At 51.4% G+C, this 21,693-nt stretch overlaps 1 protein-coding gene and 1 pseudogene across 4 annotated transcripts in view; both read left to right on the top strand.

Annotated features, from left to right (window-relative positions):
• Positions 1–21,693, top strand: part of PEBP4 (phosphatidylethanolamine binding protein 4) — a 257,885-nt gene that overhangs the window by 199,997 nt on the left and 36,195 nt on the right. The gene's annotated exons all lie outside the window — the stretch shown is intronic.
• On the top strand, positions 12,095–12,884 carry LOC116755515 (annotated as a pseudogene).

Here is a 21,693-nt window from a genome sequence, read left to right as displayed (position 1 = left end):
GAACGACAGAAGGTGGGAGAATAATGGCATTTGACAGAGCTTTACAGTTTATATCAACACAATGCCATCATGTATATGATTCCAATGCCTTTTCACAAGTCAGTGGGTTGAGAACTACTGAATCCCCATTTTACAGGCAGGAAAATGAATTTAAGTGATCTGCTCAAGAAAGTGGTAGAATCAGAACCCAAAGCCAGGCTTTTGACTGCTCAATCTACCTAGGCACTCACTAAATGCTTGTTGAAAGGAGAAGTGTGTTTCCACTAAACCATATCACCTAAGCTGCCAAAGGGGACCTCACACCCCTGTGTGAGGAGCAGGGCTGATCAAGGAGAGGTGAGACGGAGGCACGGAAATCTTCAGAGACGAGGTGGGCCGTGGCAGGGCTGGGCAGCTCCGCTCAGCCTAGACAAGGCTTCTGAACGTGTTGAATTAGTAGGCGACATTAAAAACTTGGGAGACTGCATTTAGCGACCTGGGTGAAGATCTGTCAACTCAGGCCATCTCCTGTTCTCACAGACCCCATCCCCTGCACAGAGGGGACATGCCTAGGCCCTACTGGCACGTGAAGTGTGACCCCTGGGCTGGGCCTCTGAGGACAGCAGTATGAGGTAGGGCAGGGGAGCAGGGGGTAGAGGGTGTAGGTTGGGCAAAGACCCCAGGAGGGGCCAAACACACAGTGTTTGAGAAGCACGGGCTAGACTGGCCCAGCAGGTCAGGAGCGTAAGTGCTGGGACCGGTTAGTAAGGTAGAATTGGCCCCCACACAGCAAAGGGCAGGTGTGACCAGGGCTAGTTATTCACTGCTCCCACAGAAGGGACAGGCGGGGACTTCAATGCAGCCTGCACCCTGCCCCCTAGCCACTCACCCAGGCCAGGAGCTGCCTCCACCCTGAGGAAGGGGAGCCTTCTTTCTCTTCACACAGAGGCGCCTGCCATATGCTCGTCAAGCTGTGGGCTTCCACCCAGAGGGACACCTGTTTCCTGCGGGCCAGTGGCTGCCCGAGGGTCAACGTGTTTCAAAGGCAGCGCTTGAGAAAGTGGTAGAGGTGGCAGGGTGGACAACGGGGGGTGGGGGCGGGGGCGCCGAGAGACTGAGGGGAGGAGAGCGTAGACGAGGTGATAGTGGCAGGAATGGGGAGACGTGAAAGAAAGGAAAGGGTGTATGTATGTAGGCAGGGACAAGGGACGAACTGGGCATGTATCAAAATATTAATAACAGCTTTGACTGGAGGGTTATGGGTAATTTTAATTGTCCTCTTTTTGGTTATGGGTATTTTCTAAGTTTTCTACGTTGTGCATAGTTCCCTTTTATACTAAGAAAAACAATGAAACTTAATTTTAAAAAAGGAAGGGACATACACTGGAGACGTTTTGAAGGAAGAACTGACAGAATTTGATAAGTGACAAGATAAGGGTGATAAAGGAGAAAGATGAATCAGAAATAACTCGGAGGTTTTGAGACTGAGTGATAGGGAAAATGACAGGGGGAGGGAAGCTGGGTGGGGGCTTAGAGAGCGGGGATGGGACCCGTTCAGGTGAGACAGTGGAGGGTGTTCATTCCTGCAGCAGGAAAGGAAGAGCTGCCCTGAGAGGGGCTGTGCTCACCAGGCCGCAGGGCAGCCTCGGAGTCAAGAGGCGAACTCGGGACACCCTTACCAAAGCTCCATCCAGAGCTGCAGGCAGACCTGTCTTTCTCGGCGGGGCGGGGAGTTTAAAAGAGAGGCACCCAGACAAGACCCTGAGGTAGACCCGCCCACGACCAGCAGGCCTTCCCAGCCTTGGAACTGGGCTGCTTGGTCCTGGAGGGGCCAGGACAAACTTAATGCATGACAGGGAGCAGGGCTGGGGAGTGGAGGATGTTAGGCCCAAGGCCCTGCCAGCGGAGGCTGCAGAAGACACAGCATGCTGGCAGGGAAGTCCCAGGGTCCCGGTGTCATGGGCGATGGCCGTGCGGGGATGGAAAGCGGGGAAACTCATCTCTGGAGGATACAGGAGGCATTCTCACATTGAGAAGGGTCGCCCTGAATCTTAGTTCCCAGCCAACCCCCTCACCCCCAATTGTCCACAAACACGTTGTTAATGCCTAGAAACCCATTCTGCTGCTCCTGGTTGACTGGTCTGCAGAGGCTTTGGACCTGCCAGAGCCTCGGAGACCAGCTGTCCCAGGCCACACAAACACCCAGGACAGGAAAAGGCTGTTCCCCCTTGCCTCTAGAACCATCTGCCTTGTATCTTCTGGTGACTCGGCCAAGGGTGGGTCTCCTGAGGCTCCGAGTGAAAAGTTTCATCCTGACTAGCGCCGTCCAGCAGGCCAGCAGCAAAGCCGCCGCCTCTTCCGTTGGGGTCACCCCTCTCCCCCTCCCCAGTCGGCCCTGTCCCCTGCACCCGCACTAGCCCTCCCAGCACCAGGGCCGCCTCACTGAACCACCATTGCCTTAAAAGACTCCACATTGACTAAGCCTGAGGCCCCACCGGAGGCTGCGTCACTGTTTCCTTGGCAACCGAAGGGGTGGGTGCAAAGTAGCACACAAAGCAAACAAAATGAGCTCCACATGGGTGGCTGGGAGAGTCACCTCAGCATCCTGGGGCCACCGATTGCAGTGGGTATCTGGGCGTCTGCCAGACTCCTCTCACTGAGGCTGCTCTGGGGGGCACCTGACAGCCCCCCAGATACCCTAGGCAAGGAGCACTTCACAACACGCCGTGGCCTCTGCTGGGAGCTGTCTTGCCAGAAGAAATGAGATTATCTGGTGAGGGTCCCGCGTCTCCACGCACTGGGCACTAATGAGGCTGAGACGTCAGCCCCGAAAAGTTGTCAGCCAGGAGGAGCGTAGAGCCACCAGGGAGAGCTCGTGGCCAGTCACTGCCTGCCTGAGACGGCCTGATGTGACCCCAGCGCTCCCTGGGTTCCTACTGTAAAGATCCTTCCAAGGTGCACTGTGGGAAAACCTTGACAGGTGTATGGCTGAGATTCCAAACTGCTTTTCAAAAAAAACTTTTTAATTAAGTTACAAATATATCCATCAAATACCCAGATATTAAGTGTAAAACTTCCATTGTCTTAGTCAGTTCAGGCTGTTATGACAGAATACCATAAAATGAGTGGCTTATAACATTTCTCACCGTCCTGGAGGCCGGAAGTCTGAGATCAGGGTACAGCACGGCAGGTTCTGGTGAGAGCCTTCTTCTGGGTTGCAGACAGCCGACTTCTCAGTGTATGCTTCCTTGGAGAGCGAGGAGGAGGAGGGGAAACAAGCTCTCTCTGACTCCCAAAAGGGCACTAATCCCACCATGAAGGCCCCACCCCCCTGACCTCATCTAATCCTAATTACTTCCCAAAGGCCCCACCTCCTAATACCATCATACTGGGGGTAGGGTTTCAACATACACATTTTAGGGGGACACAAACATTCTGTCCATTCACCATGTAACCACCACCAAGATCAAGACATGGAATATTTCCAGTGCCCCCAAATCCTCCCTCTTCCCAGTCAATATCCCCACCCCAAAGGCGACAGAGTTCTGACTAGCTGTCACGGTCCATGAGGCTTGCTGAGGCCTTCACGTAATAGAGCCACGTCGAGGGGGCACTCCTTTGCCCTTGCCTGGCTACAGGCATGGTGTTCTGTCCTGGGAGTCAACCACGTTGTTGCAGAAGAAGTCAGGGGCTCATAAAAAGAAACGAAACTGAGTTATTTGTCATGAGGTGGATAGACCTAGAGCCTGTCATACAGAATGAAGTAAGTCAGAAAGAGAAAAACAAATGCCGTATGCTAACACATATATATGGAATCTAAAAAACAAGAAAAAAATGGTTCTGAAGAACCTAGGGGCAGGACAGGAATAAAGATGCAGACATAGAGAATGGACTTGAGGACACCGGGAGGGGGAAGGGTAAGCTGGGACGAAGTGAGAGAATGGCATGGACATATATACACTACCAAATGTAAAATCGATAGCTGGTGGGAAGCAGCCACATGGCACAGGGAGATCAGCTCTGTGCTTTGTGACCACCTAGAGGGGTGGGATAGGTAGGGTGGGAGGGAGGGAGATGCAAGAGGGAGGGGATATGGGGATATATGTATACGTATAGCTGATTCACTTTGTTATACAGCAGAAACTAACACACCGTTGTAAAGCAATTATACTCCAATAAAGATGTTAAAAAATATAAATTAAAAAAAAAAGAAGAAGTCAGGGGCTCATTCTTTTCTCTCGCTGTGCAGCACGCCTAGTGCTTCTAAGTATCTCAAGGGTTTTCTCCAGGTCCCTGACCTGCAACTGTTATTTCTACCAGGGCACGTGTGGCCAGGGACACCCATGTGCAGGCACGCCCAGGTTGTGCCCCATCCCGGGTGCACCCTTTTCTACCCCACTCGAGAAGTCACGTAAGAATGAGAGTGGGTATGACCATATCATGCAACTAACCTTGAATTCCCTCTAAGGTAACCCCCCAAAGTGTGTTTGGGGGGGATTATTCGAAAACTGTGGCACTTTATTATTAGCAACACGTTTGTTTGTGATACATCTCACAACTGCTGGTACCATGCCAGCGCATCACAGCTCTTAGGCTGAGAGCTGCTAGTCTAAGTGGTGTGATTTCAGAAGTAAAGGAAGGCCATTTTCTGCCCCCAAAATATCTCTTTCCCCTCCCCCACTGCTTCTCCTGAAGTTTTGCGCAATCGATTTATTGTGCTGTATCAGACAGCGCCAGTGTCCTCTTTTGAAATGCAGGAACTCCTGAGGAGAGGGAATCCATTAACCCCACAGTACCTTACCTTAGTGTGACTTATGGGGGCACCGGAAAGACACGCATGCTGGGAGCTGGCGGCATGCCTGGCGCTGCGGGGGAACCTTTCCCACGCCTCCTCTCCCCATCCCCGCAAAGAGGTTGGGAGGATGGGATTCTTAGCCCCATTTTACAAATGAGAAAACTGAGGCTCGAGGAGATTAAATAACTAGCCTAAGGCCACATAACTCTTAGGTTGCAGAAGCAATCATTCAAGGCCAGTTTAGTCTCCTCCAAAGCTCAACTGGGTAGGTGGGAAGTACCAGGTATTTGTGAGCAAGGAGAGAGAAAGGCATAGAAAGGAGAAGGGACAGACGCTGTGCCGAGGATGAGGGTGACACCCAGGCCATAAATCAAAGTGCCAGAGGAAAGAGGGAGTTCCTTCGTATTGGATTTCATAGTCACCCAAGTGCTGCCGCCCCACAGCCAGCAGCAGGTGCACCATCAGGGCAGGCTGGCCACCATCGGCCCTGACACCTCCTCCGTGCTTGGTGACCGCCAAGGGATGTGTCACGGGCACCAGGTCACATCCCTACAGAGATGTGCACGGGCTTTCCTCCTGACTCAGAAGGGCCAGTTTCTTCAAACCCCTCTTGGGGTGCAGAAGAATGCCCATTTGGAAACTTCACGGAATGTTAACTCCCTGCCGAGCACCCTATATGCACTGTTTCAGTCTATACAGCAACCCCGTGACGTGGGTAGTCTGAGGCCCCATTTGTAGATGAGAAAGCCGGTGCATCGCCACAAGGCTGCAAACTCCATGAAGGCAGAGATCACATCTCTACAGGGTGTCACTCTACAGGCTAGCACCTACCACTATGCCTGGCATATTCTGGGTGCTTTTCTCCTCAGCACAGCATCTGCCCCTATTACCTCTGGGTCCCTCAGAGGTGTATGGCCAGGTCTTCCTGACCCTAAAGAGGACATCCTCATCACCAGATGAGGTACACTGCAACAGAGACCCAGCAGGAGGGTGAAGAAGGCCTAATTCTGGGAAAGGGAAGATGCCTGGGCTTCAAAAGGAAGAGTGTATATTGAAGGGGTCCATCAGGTTAGGCCCAGGAGCTGGCTGCCTGTATCTGTTGGTACAAGGCAAGAGCGCTTCCTCAAAAATAGCACCTGCACCAGCCCTAATTCCACCAGTATATGTTCACTCCCTCGGGTCTCAAGCACTGTGTTAGGCTGTGGGATAATAATGGATGAAACACGGTGGTGTCCTCAGGGTTTAGAAAAGGGGAGGTGCAAAGCCCACGATAGGCACAGGCTGTGAAGGGGGCCCTCCCGGCTGCAGGTCTGGCACCTGTAAGGCCCCAAGAACAGCGCCGGGCATGGAGCAATGGTTAGACACGCACGTGCTCACGTGCCGGGGCCGCGATCTTGCATGGGATCCTGAAGTAGACAGGGAGTCTTGCAGAACAGGTTGTAGCAGGCAAGTGACAGCATCACATGTATCTTCCATCGTGCTAACTTTGGCAGCATCAGTGATGGGAGGGATGGACGTGCGGGGTAGGCAGGGGGACTGACCGATGACGTCGTACCTTCTGGAGGATTCACATATCATCAGCTGGCACCCTCACGTAGCGGGGAATACCTCAGCCAAGAATAACCCTGGGTTTGAGGAGGGATGCTAGAAGAAGGCAGGAGTCAGCCCTGAGAAAAAGGCGTGTCCCTAAAAGTGGACAGACCCGAAGGCAGCCTCCTCCGCTTACCCAGGGTCAGGGGCTGTGGGCATGCATCTGTGGGGGGATGCACGTGCACGCACGCACGCGCGCACACACACACACACACACACACACACACACATGCCCACACATACACACACGTATTGGATTTAAGAATGAGGAGCTTTAGGGCTTCCCTGGTGGTGCAGTGGTTGGGAGTCTGCCTGCCAATGCAGGGGACACGGGTTGGAGCCCTGGTCTGGGAGGATCCCACGTGCCGCGGAACAACTAAGCCCGTGAGCCACAACTACTGAGCCTACACGTCTGGAGCCTGTGCTCCACAACGGGAGAGACCGTGACAGTGAGAGGCCCGCGCACCGCGATGAAGAGTGGCCCCCGCTCACCACAACTGGAGAAAGCCCTAGCACAGAAACGAAGACCCAACACAGCAAAAATAAATAAATAAATAAAAATAAAAAGAACGAGGAGCTTTAAAAAAAAAAAAAGAAACAACGCATACCTGGGTCCCATCCACCCATAGAATCCCAGTCTCTTGTGTTTGGATGATGGACACAAGGTGTGCCCTGGACTGAAGCTCAGATTTGCCACCATTTTTTTGTCATCCCTGGTGTATTCCTTTCAATGATTTCACATAAGGAAAATGGGCTGGAAAACAATTAAGTGAGGAACAGGCAAAGAAACCAGAGCATGTCCCCTGGGGAAGAGAAGATCTGAAGAGAAATTGTAAATTCTTCTGGTGTTTAAAATCCATGAGATCGGACTTCCCTGGGGGCGCAGTGGTTAAGAATCCACCTGCCAATGCAGGAGACACGGGTTCAATCCCTGGTCCGGGAAGATTCCACATGCCGCGGAGCAACGAAGCCCGTGCGCCGCAACTACTGAGCCTGCGCGCCAAAACTACGGAAGCCCCCGCGCCTAGAACCTGTGCTCCGCGACAAGAGAAGCCACCGCAATGAGAAACCCGTGCAGTGCAATGAAGAGTAGCCCCCGCTCCACGCAACTAGAGAAAGCCCACACGCAGCAACGAAGACCCAACACAGCCAAAACAAATGTAAAAAAAAAAAAAAAAAAAAAATCCATGAGATCGGGGAGCAAGTCTTTTCCACATCTCTCTCTTCTCTTGGCACTAAGTACCTGGCATGCAGGGGTCATCCAGTGACAGCTGAGCACTGAATGAATGAAATAGTTGAAAACAGTCACACAAGGGGCTTCCCTGGTGGCGCAGTGGTTGAGAGTCCACCTACCGATGCAGGGGACACGGGTTCGTGCCCCGGTCCGGGAAGATCCCACATGCCGCGGAACGGCTGGGCCCTTGAGCCATGGCCGCTGAGCCTGCGTGTCCGGAGCCTGTGCTCCACAACGGGAGAGGCCAGAACAGTGAGAGGCCCACATACCACAAAAAAAACAAAACAAAACAAACAAACAAAAAAAACAGTCACACAAGGAGAAAAGTTAATCTTGTTCCGTAGGGCCCCAGGCAGAGCTACAACCATGGCAGTTATGCTAGGGAGCCAGATGAACTTCTTAACAATAATAATAGCTAAGCTTGGTTAGTTTAGTAGGCTGGGCACTGCTTGACATGTATCATCTCCTGTCATCCTCACAAAACCTTATAGAGCAGGCACTTGTACTGTTCCCATTTTACAGAGGAAGAGGAAACGGAAGCAAAGAAATGTTAAGTCCCCTATCCAAGGTCCTAGAGCTGCGACATGGCTGTGGTGGATTTAAACCCAGACACTCTCGCTCCAGCGTGCACTGCTCTTAAACACTTACTTAACCATGAGAGCTGCACAGAGATGGTCTGACACCCTGGGAGAAGGTCGCCAACCCTCCATCCCCAGAGGAGCCAGAACCAAGAATGAACAAGTCATGGTTGGGGACGTCATGAAGGGGATTCAAGCAGCAACAGAAAGGTGGACTAGGTGACTTTCCAGACCTCTTCCAGCTCTCGGAGAAAAGAATTCTGTGTCTCAGTCCATTTGGGTTGTTATAACAACTGCCATAGGCTGAGTGGCTCAAAAGACAAACATTTATTTCTCCAAGTTCTAGAGGCTGGGAAATCCAAGATCAAGGTGCTGGAAGATCCAATGTCTGGACAGCCGCCTTGTATCCTCACATGGCCCCGAGAGAGCAGAGAGAGGAAGCAAACTCTCTCCTGGCACTTCTCATAAGGGCACTAATCCCAGCAGGAGGGGTCCACTCTCATGACCTAATCACTTCCCAAAAGGCCCCACCTCCAAATACCATCACATTGATACCATTAGGGTTTCAACATGTGACTTTGAGGGGAACACAAATATTCAGTCCGTAGCACTCTGTCATTTTATTCCTTTGCCCTGGGTCATTTGCGTGAGAGAAGAGTCATCTGGAGTTACTCTATCTGAAGTGGAAAGAGTACTAGCTTCGGAGTCAGGACCCCAGGTTCCAGCTTGAACTGCCGGCAGCTCTGTGCTCTGAAGTTCCTCAACTGTTAAAGATGGGAAATTTCTAACCCCTTCAAGTCCAAGATCCCACAGTTCTCTGATGTGATGTCGGGGGAGGAAAAGGAAGACCACAGTAGGGAAAGGGGACCCCACTTTGCTCCTTACACAAAAGCGATTCTATCTTTCTGGGACCCTGCCGTCACTTTTATCTTTAGAGGCGTGATGGTTAGAGGCCTGACTAAGAAGAAACCAGTCGGGTCAATATCAGGCCATCCATCCCCATGGAACTTGGCCTTCTTCTCCCTTCAGGACTGAGAACCTGACCATCTAGGGCATCTCAAAATTAATCTTGCTTTTTCTCAACAATGGGCAAGGCCTGATGTCAGAAATATCCAGAAAAACTGTTGGAGCAGAATTCTCGCCACATCTGCAGATAGGCATTTTGAAGGGCCACCCTGCATTTTTGCTGGACTGCTCCCTGCCTCATGGTTTTCCACCCCTCTGTTGCTTTTAGAGATGTATATTTATATACATATAAATATCTCTTTCCCTGAGGGACAATGAAGCTCAGCCACTGGGAGCTCAGTGTGATCCTGTAGGATTTGTTATGAAGGAATTTCACTGGGTCGGGGAGCAGAGACTGTGTATTCAGGACATTACCTGGTTAATAAAAAAATCGCACAGCTCCCAGAAACACACGAGATTTCCTTTCCTATTTTTTCCACTTTAAGGTAACAAAGGGGGGACTTCCCTGGTGGTCCAGTGGTTAAGACTCCGTGCTTCCACTGCTGGGGGCACGGGTTCGATCCCTGGTCAGGGAACTAAGATCCCGCATGCAGCGTCTCGCAGCCCGAAATAAATAAATAAATTAATTAAAAGCAAATAAATCCATTAATTAACCGAGGGTATGTCGTTTCCCCCATTTTTGCCAATTTAAGTTGCAATTATTCTTTTTTGAGACAATAAGCGAACTAACAGTAAGGGTTAAATAATTTGTTAAAGGGTCGTGGGGTAGAGAGGAGTTGGGGTTTGAAAAGAGGGTTGCGGGAACTGGAATCTGCCAGTAGCAGCAATAAATGCAGAGTTGTGCCTCAGGCATAATATATCAAAGAAAATATAATGCATCCAGCTTAAAACTAATGATTGCCGTATAATTAGATGAGAAGCATTGTGCTATAAATGTGTATTCTTTAGCGTGCTGTGATTTTACTGTAAAAAAAAGAGAGAGAGCGAGAAAGAAGGAGACAGAAAAACACAGAGCCCAGCAACATACTATAAAAAGAACCTTCTGTTGACTTCTCTACTGTTTAGTATTCCTTGGCTGTTCTCCCTTGGGAGTGTGTAATTAGTACTTTATGAAGAGTACATTTAAAGCAGTTTAATATTCACCTCATTCAATCTGAAACAATGTGATCCATGCTTAGACAAATCAGTGCTCCTTGCTGACATAACCTGTCAGAACATTACCTCTGAAAAGACCTTTCAGGAGGTTTGGATGTTAATTAGTTGTCTATCATGTATAAACAGAGCAGTGAGCAGAAGGGGCTCCGACAGGCCAGAGGGATACGTTGGGAAATGCATTTTGTATGAACGCGGCTTGCAGGGGGGTCTTCTCGCTCTCCCCCCATCCCCCCATCCCCCCTCCCCGGTGTCAGCAGCCACGCATGCTTTGGACCTCTTCCGGGCAAGAAAAGAGGTTTCCAGTGGCTTCAAGGGGCACCTCCAGCCCCCAGAGGGGACTGGGGATGCTAAAGGGGTCCCCCGTACACCACCCCTGCCCCCGACACCTGCTGGCGCCCCAGGAAAGGGCCACCTGCAAGTGTGGCAGGAAGCATGACCTCACAGGCCCACCTGGCTTGCTGGGAGGCTCCAGGCTTTGGGCCCCGGCTGGGTCCCACCTCCTGTGGGTGGAGAGAGCCGGGAAGAGATGAAAGTGTCCTGATGCCCATCTCCTTGCTCCCCCGAAAACTCTGCTCCTCCGGGCAGCCAGTCCGCTGTAAACAGAGCTGCATGGTACAAAAGAGGACTCCCCAACACGGGAATTCATGCAACTTCCCTCAACAGCCTGGCTTCTCAGAGGGCCGGCAAGGTTCAGAACGTACGGGGCACGGAGTCCAGACCCAGCCTCAGGACAATCCTTTGCCAAAGTGCATCCTGCAAAGGCACTGCCTTCGTGAGCTGTCTAGGGATTTGAACTAGCCGTCCTTTATCCTGGACTTAGAATGCCCTTGTGTGAAGCACTTCCTAGCATGTTGAAGGTGCTTACTAAGCAGCGTCAGGACATCCTTCTGTTGCTCTTGCCAGGCTCGTGATTCCAAGATGGCATGGCAGCTGGCAGCAGGAACCTCCTCCCCCCCGGGGTCAAGCAAGCCCCACCCACTCAGCTGTGTCCCCCACTTGTCTTCCTTTCCCGGCTCCCAGCACCCCACCTTCCTTTAGTGGGCCCAACCCCCACAGGCTCTGTATTCAACATTCTTTCCATGAGCCACCACTAAGTGCCTACCGTGTACACTGCGCTGTGCTACATTCTGCGGCAGCAAAGATACGTAAGTCGTGGCCTCAGCTCACGGGCCATTTACAGACCCATAAACTTATCATCACAGTTTGGGGTAATTATAACTAGTGTCAGAGAGGCAATATCATTTAGTGGTTAGGAGGGAGGGCACTGAGGTCATACTGCCTGGATTCAGACCCCAGCCTCACCTCGGGCAGGTTATTTAGCTGCTCTGAGCTTTCCCCCACCCCCAAATAGTATAACAATCAAAGTGCCTGAAGGCAGAACAGGGAGATACTAACTGTGCCTGGGTAGTCTTGGAAGGCTTCCTGGAGGAGGTGACATTTGAGCTATGTTTTAAAGGATTGAGTAGAAGTTTACCAGGTAAAGAAGTAACAGGATGGCTTTCTAGATACAGGAACAGTGAATTATACGTGGAAAGGGGCACAGAAATAAGCAGGGTGTTGGTGATAGGAAGACATGGCCCGCTGTGCACCGAGTCACACTGCTGAGTTCCAGCCCAGGAGGCTGGTCGCAGGTGACCCTCCAGAACCAGCCACGGGATGGCACAAGTACACAGAAGAGAGTGCTCCAGGTTCCACGGCTGGGTGATGATGGGGTTTCTCCAGCAGCCGAGGAACTAGTCCTTTTCACTGTATTTCTCAAAAAGAAGAATCGCCTCTCTTTTCGTGCCTAGCGCAGCCATGGCTCGCGGTCCCAAGAAACACCTGAAGCACACAGCAGCTCCAAAGCATTGGATGCTGGATAAACTGACTGGTGTGGTTTCTCCTCATCCATCTACCAGTCCCCACAAGCTCAGGGAATGTCTCAAGGAACAGACTTAAGTATGCCCTAACAGGAGATGAAGTAAAGAAGATATGCATGCAGCGTTCCATTAAGATTGATGGCAAGGTCCTCACTGATATAACCTACCCTGCTGGTTTTATGGATGTCATCAGCATTGACAAGACTGGAGAGAATTTTCTTCTGATCTATGACACCAAGGTTCGCTTTGCTGTTCATCATATTACACCTGAGGAGGCCAAGTATAAGTTGTGCAAAGTGAGAATGATCTTTGTGGAGACAAAAGGAATCCCTCATCTGGTGACCCACGATGCTCGCACCATCCGCTACCATGATCCCCTCATCAAGGTGAATGACACCATTCAAACTGATTTGGAGACTGGCAAGATTACTGATTTCATCAGATTTGACACTGGTAACCTGTGCACGGTGACTGGAGGTGCTAACCTGGGAAGAATTGGTGTGATCACTAACCGGGAGAGACATCCTGGTTCTTTTGATGTAGTTCATGTGAAAGATGCCAAAGGCAATAGCTTTGCCACCCGGCTCTCCAACATTTTCGTTATTGGCAAAGGTAACAAACCATGGATCTCTCTTCCTCGTGGAAAGGGTATCCACCTTACCATTGCTGAGGAGAGAGACAAGAGACTGACGGCAAACAGAGCAGTGGATAAAATGATCTCTAAGTGACATGATTGGAAAAGTCTTTGTACCTAAAGATAACTACCACATAATTTTAAAAAAAGAAAAGAAAGAAAGAAAGAAAAAGAATCAAGATCTCACACTCCCCTGACCTGAGTATCCACCCAAACCTGAACCCACGGGCAGAGCTAGGCTCCCAGGAGGCAGTGGAACATCAAAGAAAGCGGGACCATCCTCGCCCGGCTCCAGCCCCTGCAGCTGTGAGCCTTCCCCCACCCTTCCCGCCCCCAGCATTGCCTGGGCTCGCTGGCGGGATGGGGGGATGGGCATACAGCCCCCAACACCCGGGACACAAAAGTGCTCCGTACATGGTGGCTCTTATTATTAATGAAAAGAGCTTGCTCTGACCCACACTTTTTTCACAACTGCTTCCTTCTCTAGTTTTCACTTGACAACAAGCCAGGACTCAAGGGGACCAGGGAGTCGCCGGTGTCCTCTCGGCAAAGCCCTGGGTCCCCCTGGGCCTCAGGTCTGTGTGGGGCCTCTCGTAGCCCCACAGACTCCCAGACGCCACCTCCTGCCCAAGACAAAGCTGGTGGTGGGACAAAGGTCCCAACCCTACAACCAGCCCCTCGACGTAACCCCAGGTCTTCCTCTCCTCATGAAACCCTGGGCCTCTGCCTTCCGAGCAGGGCCTTGGTTGGTCACCTTGTAGAATACCCCAGACTCTGGGAGGGTGCTGTCCTCCCCACCACACAAAGGACGGGGTGAGCCGTAATGATACCACCCCGCATCTCTCAGGCACCTGCTGCGGTGTAGACGCTTTCTGTTGAGAACCCTCACCGCAGCCCTCTGAAGTAAGCAGGGACTATTACAGCCACGAGGCAGACAATTCACTAAGTCCCGGGGAGGTTGAAGAGCGATCCTAAGGCCCTCAGGCAGGCAGGCAGCAAAACTGGGGATCTAGGGCTTTTCTACTTCCAAACTTCCCCCGCCCCCAACTTTACACTAGGCCAGGCATAGCAAACTACAGCCCGCGGGCCAAATCGGCCTGTTTTTGTTAGACCTGTGAACTAAGAATGTTTCTTACATTTTTAAGGAGTTGTAAGAAAAGAAAGAAAGAAACAAAGAACATGTGACCGAAATCGCCTGTGGCCCACGAAACCTCAAATATTTACCAGGTGGGCCTTTGCAAAAAGTTTGCCAGCCCTGTCCTGGAGCCCATGGGGCCACCCAGGGAACACTTGATTCGGGACCAGACATTGGGTACCAGAGATCCAAGTGGAAAAGCCACAGTAGGGAAGACAGACGTTTGACCAGGACAATTGCTGTGTGACCCGCCGCTTCAAAGCCATTTTTAAAAAGGTCTTTAGTAGAGATGAGATCGGGTTGAAGGGAACACCAGTAATTTCTCTCTCTCTGCAGGCTTTATAGTTGATGAAATTTTTCACACACAATGTCTATTTCATGTAGTTAGTATCCTCACTTTTTCAGTGAAAAGTGGAAAAGCTGAGAGGGGAAATGACTGATTTATGGGTCCCTAGTGAATATCCTCTCCAGGTTCCATGACCTCAAAGCCACTGTTCTTTCCATCACACCAGGGCTGCATCTGAGCCCCAGGGCATCCGGGGAAGGGAAGCAGAGAGACGGTGCCGGGACTGGCCAGGAGGGGAGCTAGTGTGGTGACCACTAGTCCCAGCGCCTCTTTCTTGGCATACAGATTGCCTTTATATGCATCTCAGATTTCCTTTTTTTAACACAAGCCCAGCTATCTTGGAGCTGTTTCAGCCACTGAGTCAGCCCTTAAGAAAAGCACCCCAATTTGCTGTATCTCGGGGGTGATTCTAGCCCATACTCATCAAGCTAAATAACCGCCCTCAAGGTCAGGGATGCCTGATTTCCAGTCCCAGCTCTGCCGCCAGCCAGCTTTGTGACCTAGAACAGGCCAGCGTCCCTCTCTGTGCCTCCCTTTCCTCCCTGGGAAACGGAGTCTCCACCCCCTCCTTAGCCCACATGGGACTGTGGGAAAGTGAATGAGATCATGTCTGTGTGGGGCTTGGCGGAAGGAAGCAGCAGTACAAGGTAGTATTATTTTCTGGGTCTAGCTGGGCAGTTGCCATGAAGCTGCTGAGATGTACAAGTCTTTCAAAGGCCTCGGGAACCCATCCCAGGAATGCCATGGGAAGGCAGTGTATCAGAGCCAGCTTAGGCTCCCAAGCCACTGGGGAGTGAGTTCAAAGCCCAGCTCAGCCACTTACCAGCTTTGGCAAACCACCCAATTGCTTTCAGCCTCAGTTTCCCCACCTGTAAAATGGGAGTAATCCCAAGCACAGAGGGCTGCGTGGTTAAGGATTAAATAAACTAATCCTCAGCACTCATGTCTATGAGTACCGTGGGCCTTGTCAGGACACCTCTTTGTGTTTTTCCCTGAACTGTGTCCAAATAAGCACAAATGTCCTCCCTCCACGTTCCCCCTCAGGATGGCCTTCTGCAAGAGGGACGGGCTGGGCTTACCAAGCACCCCCTCTTAAAAAAGAAAAGTGAGAACCGAAGCAGTGAGCCCAGGCCTCTCCCGGCATCACCCAGGCAGCCTGTGACCTGGAGGGCCCGGGGTCCAAGGCCAGGGGACTGGGTGAGGGCAGGTGTTCCCTGGAGTCCTTTCCCCTTGAGAAGTGGTGGAGAAGGGCCCCGAGTTCTGGACCCAACAGTGCCAACTTTAGCAGCCAAAACCCTCCCGCCGGCCAGCCAGCCAAGGGCAGCAGGCCACAGCGCCCTTCACCCTCACCAGGTGCAAAATGAAGGGCCTCAGTGAGCCCCAGGCGTAAATGAACTGTCTCGGGGGCAGACATAAATGAACTGTCTTCCTGGCCTCTTTTTGGAGGGCAGGAAGGGACACAAAGTTGGGGGATTGGACGCCTACGGAGAAGGTCTCCGGTAGGCAGGAGTGCTGATGGAGCCGTGGTTGAGGTTGGTGGTGGCCCAGGCCAGCAAGGGAGCTGAGACATCCTTCCAGCAGAGGGTGTGAGAACCAGCCACGAACCAGCCGGGCCTCCTGCAGCTGACACCAAAGCTGCCAAGCCAATCTGGCCGAGACGGTCTGAATTAGTCACCAGTTTGGCAAGGAGTTAAATCAGTTACATAACAGCCTCCCTTGCTCTCCACTGGCTCTCCTGAGCTGGGCTCTCTCGGGATGAAGGGGCTGGGGTGGTGGTAGGGAGGTGACATTCTGGGAGCCGAGGGGCTGAGGTTCCCGCACCAGCCCTCCCCAGGCCCGCTCCAGCCCGGCAGGGCCAGAAGGAGGCGCCAGCTGTTCACCTCCTATCTGAGTCTTGGCCACCCTGCCTCCCAAACAATCTCTTGCTAGCCAATCCCTTGCTAGCCTTGCAACCCGAGGGCTCCAGGCTCTAAGCGTTAGCAGGGAAGATGCCCCAGACGAGGAGTTAAACTGTTTCTCAGCTCATGGCAGCTCAGAAGCACTTCAGAGCACTCCCAGGCCCACTTCTGCTTAATTTGTTATAAGACATCATTATCATTCACTATTTTCAATGAGCATTTAGCAAGCACCTTTGGTCGTGCCCTGTTCAAGGCATTGTAGCAGCTACAAATGTGAATAAGAAACAGATACACAGCGGCAAAAGTAGCTTGGAATTATAACACCTTTCCTCTGGAAAGGAGAGCACTTTCTCGTAAAGGAACTCAAAGCCACGGGCCCCATTTCCTGCTGAGGGTCAGATTTAATCCCTGCATGAGGGCTGGAGAAACCAGCCTTGACCAGAGAAATGCCCGAAACGGTGCAGGCTTCCTGTGGCCGGAGTTTCTTGCTGATTTACTCACCCACTGCTCTTGGCTGAATGAAGAACAATAAATGCTTAACAGTATTAATAATGGGTGACGGTGATGGTGGTGAGCATGACGACAAAAATAGCGCTAGAGAAGAGTACACGTGTCGCATTTGGGGCCCAAGCCCTTGGGACTTTAATCCTTCCTTTGTCCCTATTGGCACTTCTGTTACACCCACAAGGTAATAGAAAACAGGAGTAGAAGCTTGGGAAACATTTAAGAGTCATTCACGCAGACTTTCTGGCTTCAAGCGGGACTTGACTAACTCATCCAGGAAGAGTCACCTTTGCAGCAAGTGGGTGAACACAGGCGTCCACGAGTGGAGCAGTAGCTTTGTGGGCCCTTCCTTCCCCCCTCCAACCCAACCCCGCAAGCCTAAGTTAAGGGAAAGTCCCCAGCCCAGGCTCTGGGGGACAGTGATAATATCAAGGGCCACATTCCCTGCTCATCATTCTACCAGACATGTGACATTAGGAACTGGTAGAGATCTCAGAGATTCCCTAGTCCAGCCTTCATTGTTCAGATGAGAACACAGAGGCCCAGAGAGGAGAAATGACTCACCTGGGGCCACACAGTAGAGCTGGAACTCCAACTCCCATCTCCTTTTTTTTTTAAAGCTCATTTATTTATTTTTTGAATATTAATTAATTGATTGATTGATTGATTAATTAATTAATTATTGGCTTGCCGGATCTTAGTTGTGGCACACGGGATCTTTTAGTTGCGGCGTGCAGACTTCGTACTTGCGGCACACGGACTCTTAGTTGCAGCATGCGTGCGGTATCGAGTTCCCCGACCAGGGATCAAACCCGGGCCCCCTGCATTGGGAGCGTGGAGTCTTACCCACTGGACCACCGGGGAAGTCCCTCGCATCTCCTTTTATTACGCCGTGAGAACCGGGCAGAGAGAGGTGATGGAGGACAGATGCAGGGAAGCCATAAGCCTCCCCTACTCGTGGAGGTCCACGCGATTCATAATTCCTGCCTCTCTGGCTCTGTAGCAGGCAGGTAATAGCTTTGCACAGAGGGGGAAGCAGCTGCCCCAAGGACGACATGCAAGTGGCCGTGATGCCAAGTCAGTGTGTTTCTAGAACAATGAGCCTTTCCCCTGTGCTCAGCTCCCTAGAAAAGAGCTTAAAGAGGTAAACTACCCTTAGGCCCACAGGCAAATTCCTGATGAGAATCTGAAAGTTTCTATCTCCCAAAGATCTCCGAGTGTCTACTTGGGAAAAGCTTCCCCAGCAATATTTACAGCCAATTAGAGAAAATTAAAGCATTAAATGGGAAACCTGGTGTTGATTTAGGCCACGCAATCGCTCACTCATTAAGCAAACTTCTACAGCGTCTACTCTGTGAGGATTCAGTGATGAAGAAGATAGGGGCTCTGATCTTGGTACACCCGCGGGCTAGTAGGTGAGACAGAAGAAGGAGCAGTTACCTCGGGGACTTTAATTCCTGCAGTGTAAGACATTTGGGGAGCACAGCAGAGGCGAGGAGTTGGGTAGCTTCTCAGAGGAGACGCCGGACCCTGGGCTCTCAGGAGCCACCTGGAAGCCACAAGTCCACCCTGGGCAGATGCAATCTGATCCATTTGCTTTTAAGTTTCTCTTTGCCCTTCATCTCTTCCTCTCCCCCAGAGTTCAGACATTCTTTTTCTCATGGGAACATACCCCCTCAGCAACCCCTAGCTCCTGCCTCTGCCTTCAAACTTTCCTTTCCCACCGTTTTCCCCATTTGGGACCCAAACTGAGCCCACACCCTATTGATGAACGGGTAGACTTGGCATGGAGGTTGTGGGGAGGGGCCCCACTAGACTCACCCGGACAGATGTGCTCTGTCCCCCACACAGCTGTCTGGGCAGCCCATCTGCGCTCACTTCCTGCCTCCCAGCTCTAGCCCCTCACGCCTCCCACACAGGGGTGGGGAAGTCTGGTCCAAAAGCCAGTATTCAGCCCTCCTACCCACCCACCCACCAGCACACCAAAGCCAGTAGCCCAGGGCCCTGACTTCCACCCTCCACCCTCCTCCACAAGGAATGGTGGCCTGGAAAGGACTTCGGCAAGGGGGCCACTCTGGAGGGCTCTGTCTCGGGGTTCAACCTCAGGCTCTGGGCAGCTACGGGAGCTGCCCAGCTCTCTAGTTCTCCCAGCAACGTCTGTCCTTATGAAACACACTACAATATCACTGATCTGATTTCAGTATTTGGTCACAACTAGGGAGTCTGCTTCACTCTGGCCAGATGTCTCCGAAGGAAGGAAAAACTATTTTCAAGAAAAGGTTTTATGTGAGAAGGTGTCCCAGCTAAAAGTCTGCCCTTGCCGCGTTGACTCATTGTCAAGGTCCACGTGGTGCCCCCAGTTTCAATGCTGGGAGGCGGGAGGAAATGGGGAATCTCGCGAGGAATTGACTTCTCTGGAAACCTGTCTGCTTCTGGGGCGCTCTCAGTTGCCTCCTGGCCCCTGAGCAGGGCATGTGCATTCTTTGGGACTGCAAGGATAATTCAGGCAGCTCTGCGCCTCCCGTGAGCTGAAAATTTTTTAAGGGCAGGAACTACAGTCCCATAGCCCCCAGCCCCGGCTCTGTACATGGTAAGCACTCAATAAGAATATGCTGAACTGGGCTACACCCTGGCCACCTGCCTGCTTCAAACAGGAAAGCGGGGAATCTGATGAACCCTCTCAGTTTGCTCTTAGGAAACTCAAATTGGGCAATCAGTTAAAGGAGAGACATCGCCGTGATATGTCTCCATGATGGAGAATGGGGACGGGAGAGTGTTGGAGGACTGGGAAATTTGACTGTAAAATTAACAGGTATCTCCTACTCAACCCAGAGCCTTCTCATTAATACTGCGTCCTAATGCATTAGGAGTTAGGGAGAAAGATGATAAATTGTTCCCTTTTCCTAGAAACGGAAATGTCTTAGGAGTGTGTGCAAACCCCAGAATCCTACATCTCCTGAACAGTGGGATTGCCTGGATGGAAACCAGCTTCTCTAAGCAGAAACGAGCCCCCAGAACAAGGGCTGGTGCCAAGAACAAGAGCAAAGCGCTAACCCAGGCTTTCTTGTTGCAAGAAGGGATTGCCTTCCTGACCGCCATTTTTAAATGAGGGGAAATTCCAATTCGCCCCACTCTTCCCACCACATCCACAGACACACACAGCCTTTGTATATGACTTTAGGTGAGGGGCAGTGCTAGCCTTTCTGCCAGGCTGGAAACCCATTAACCATGGATGTTGATTCGGGTTTTTCACATTGTTCATTTACGCGTCCTCAAGGTGACCAGACAACTGTGGAGTTAGGTCACTTTATTTTCAAAGTGTTTTGCTCAGTATCTAAGAAAGAAAATTTCTTTCACAAAGACATTCATGTCACTATTTTTCCACTTTACAAATCTGGCCACCGTAACAATGGCAGAGACCCTGAAATTCAGGTCCCAGCCTGAAAACTCTGATCACCCGATAAGTCTGAGCTTAATGTAACAGAAAGAGAAGGTGGATGAGAGATGGCTGATGACAAGAGGGTTGGATGACAGCTGGGCAGAAAGGCAGGCTGATAAGACCGCAGCAGGCAAGGAACCCCATCCTCGTCCGGGGCCTTTGAAGCAGGCTGCTTGGCAAAAGGAGAAGCTCCTTTGTTTTAGGAATGGTAATTTATGCCCCTGTGCTTTCAAACGAGAGTAATCCAAAGTTTTCTTTAAGTACACACACACACACACACACACACACACACACGCACGTGCACGAACACACACACACACACACACACACACACACACACACACACACACCTTCCCCCTCCTCCTCCTCCAAGGCAAGGCTTCTTTCCACTAGCCCGGTGATTTGGGGCCTCTCTCCCTACTACAGGTTTAAGAGAAAGGGAAAATCCATATTCACCAATTCACCCAGATTATCCCACTAGTTCATCGTGCTAGGGAAGCCCCAGGACCGCACAGATGTTCCTGGGTATCAGACCCAAGGTCCACAAGGCAACTGGATCTTGGAGGGAAGGGACAGAGTTTCATTCCAACCACCTGCAAGAGTCAAAAATAGTCTTGTGGGCCCTCCGAGACCCCCAGAATAACAGCTTCCGTGGGCTTCTGAGTTGAGGACCCCAGCCCTTTGCTCTCCTAATCTAGGGACTTAGGTTTAGTGTAGCAACCCTCACCCACCCCAACTCTGTCCAGGAGCAGGAGGCTTGACCTTGGACCCCCTGCAACACGGATTCCCTGGGACAGATTTCACAAGCCAGCACTGAGTTTTACTACAAGTTTCAGACAAAGAAGGTGCGTCGGAGCCGAGAGCACGCTTCTGCCCGCTGCGTGGGTGTCAAGTTAAATACCTTCTTGTCAACACTTGAATGTGTCGAACATCACTCACATGGGCATTCTTTAAGAAACCTATTAACTTAATTACCCAGGCTTTTTTTTCTTTCTCCCTCTCCCCCCATCCATGCACCTCATATAAAAATTTGGCTTTCTTCTTCTCTGAGATACTTTTGAGGTAACTCCTCTCCCCTCGGTACAATACCTATACCTTGTTTATTTCTCTAACAGTCAGGGTGGCTGCCCTAGTTAGACTGACTCCTTGCCTCGGGTCCTGGTGCTGCAGGAAGCTAAGAGACAGCAAAGCGTGCCCCTAGCGATGGGGGAGTGTGGGTCCTCTGGCATCCTCTTTTCTAACTGCCGGACAGGAGTGGAAATCTAGAGGAGAGCAAGGAAGGGATAAACCAAGCTCCTACAGGGTCTGCCCCCTCCTTCCTCTAGAAAAGGAGAGAGGATTCACCCGGAGACACAGGTCAATCAACAGGCATTTATTAAACACCAGCCAGGTACCCAGAATGATCCACTTAGATCTTGGAAGAAGAGAAAATTCTGCCCGGGGTCAGTTTTACCAAATCCCAGCTGCATGCACATCCAAGCCCCTGGGAAAATGAAGGACTTCATTTGGTATAAGGTATCTCACACCGGGAATCAGGAGAACCGGGTTCCAGAGCCATGGTGCCTATAAGTGGTCCTGTGG

The sequence above is a fragment of the Phocoena sinus genome, chromosome 6 (genome assembly GCF_008692025.1).
Source record: "Phocoena sinus isolate mPhoSin1 chromosome 6, mPhoSin1.pri, whole genome shotgun sequence".
NCBI classification, from domain to species: domain Eukaryota; kingdom Metazoa; phylum Chordata; class Mammalia; order Artiodactyla; family Phocoenidae; genus Phocoena; species Phocoena sinus.
This window is presented reverse-complemented; position numbering and strand designations above follow the sequence as displayed.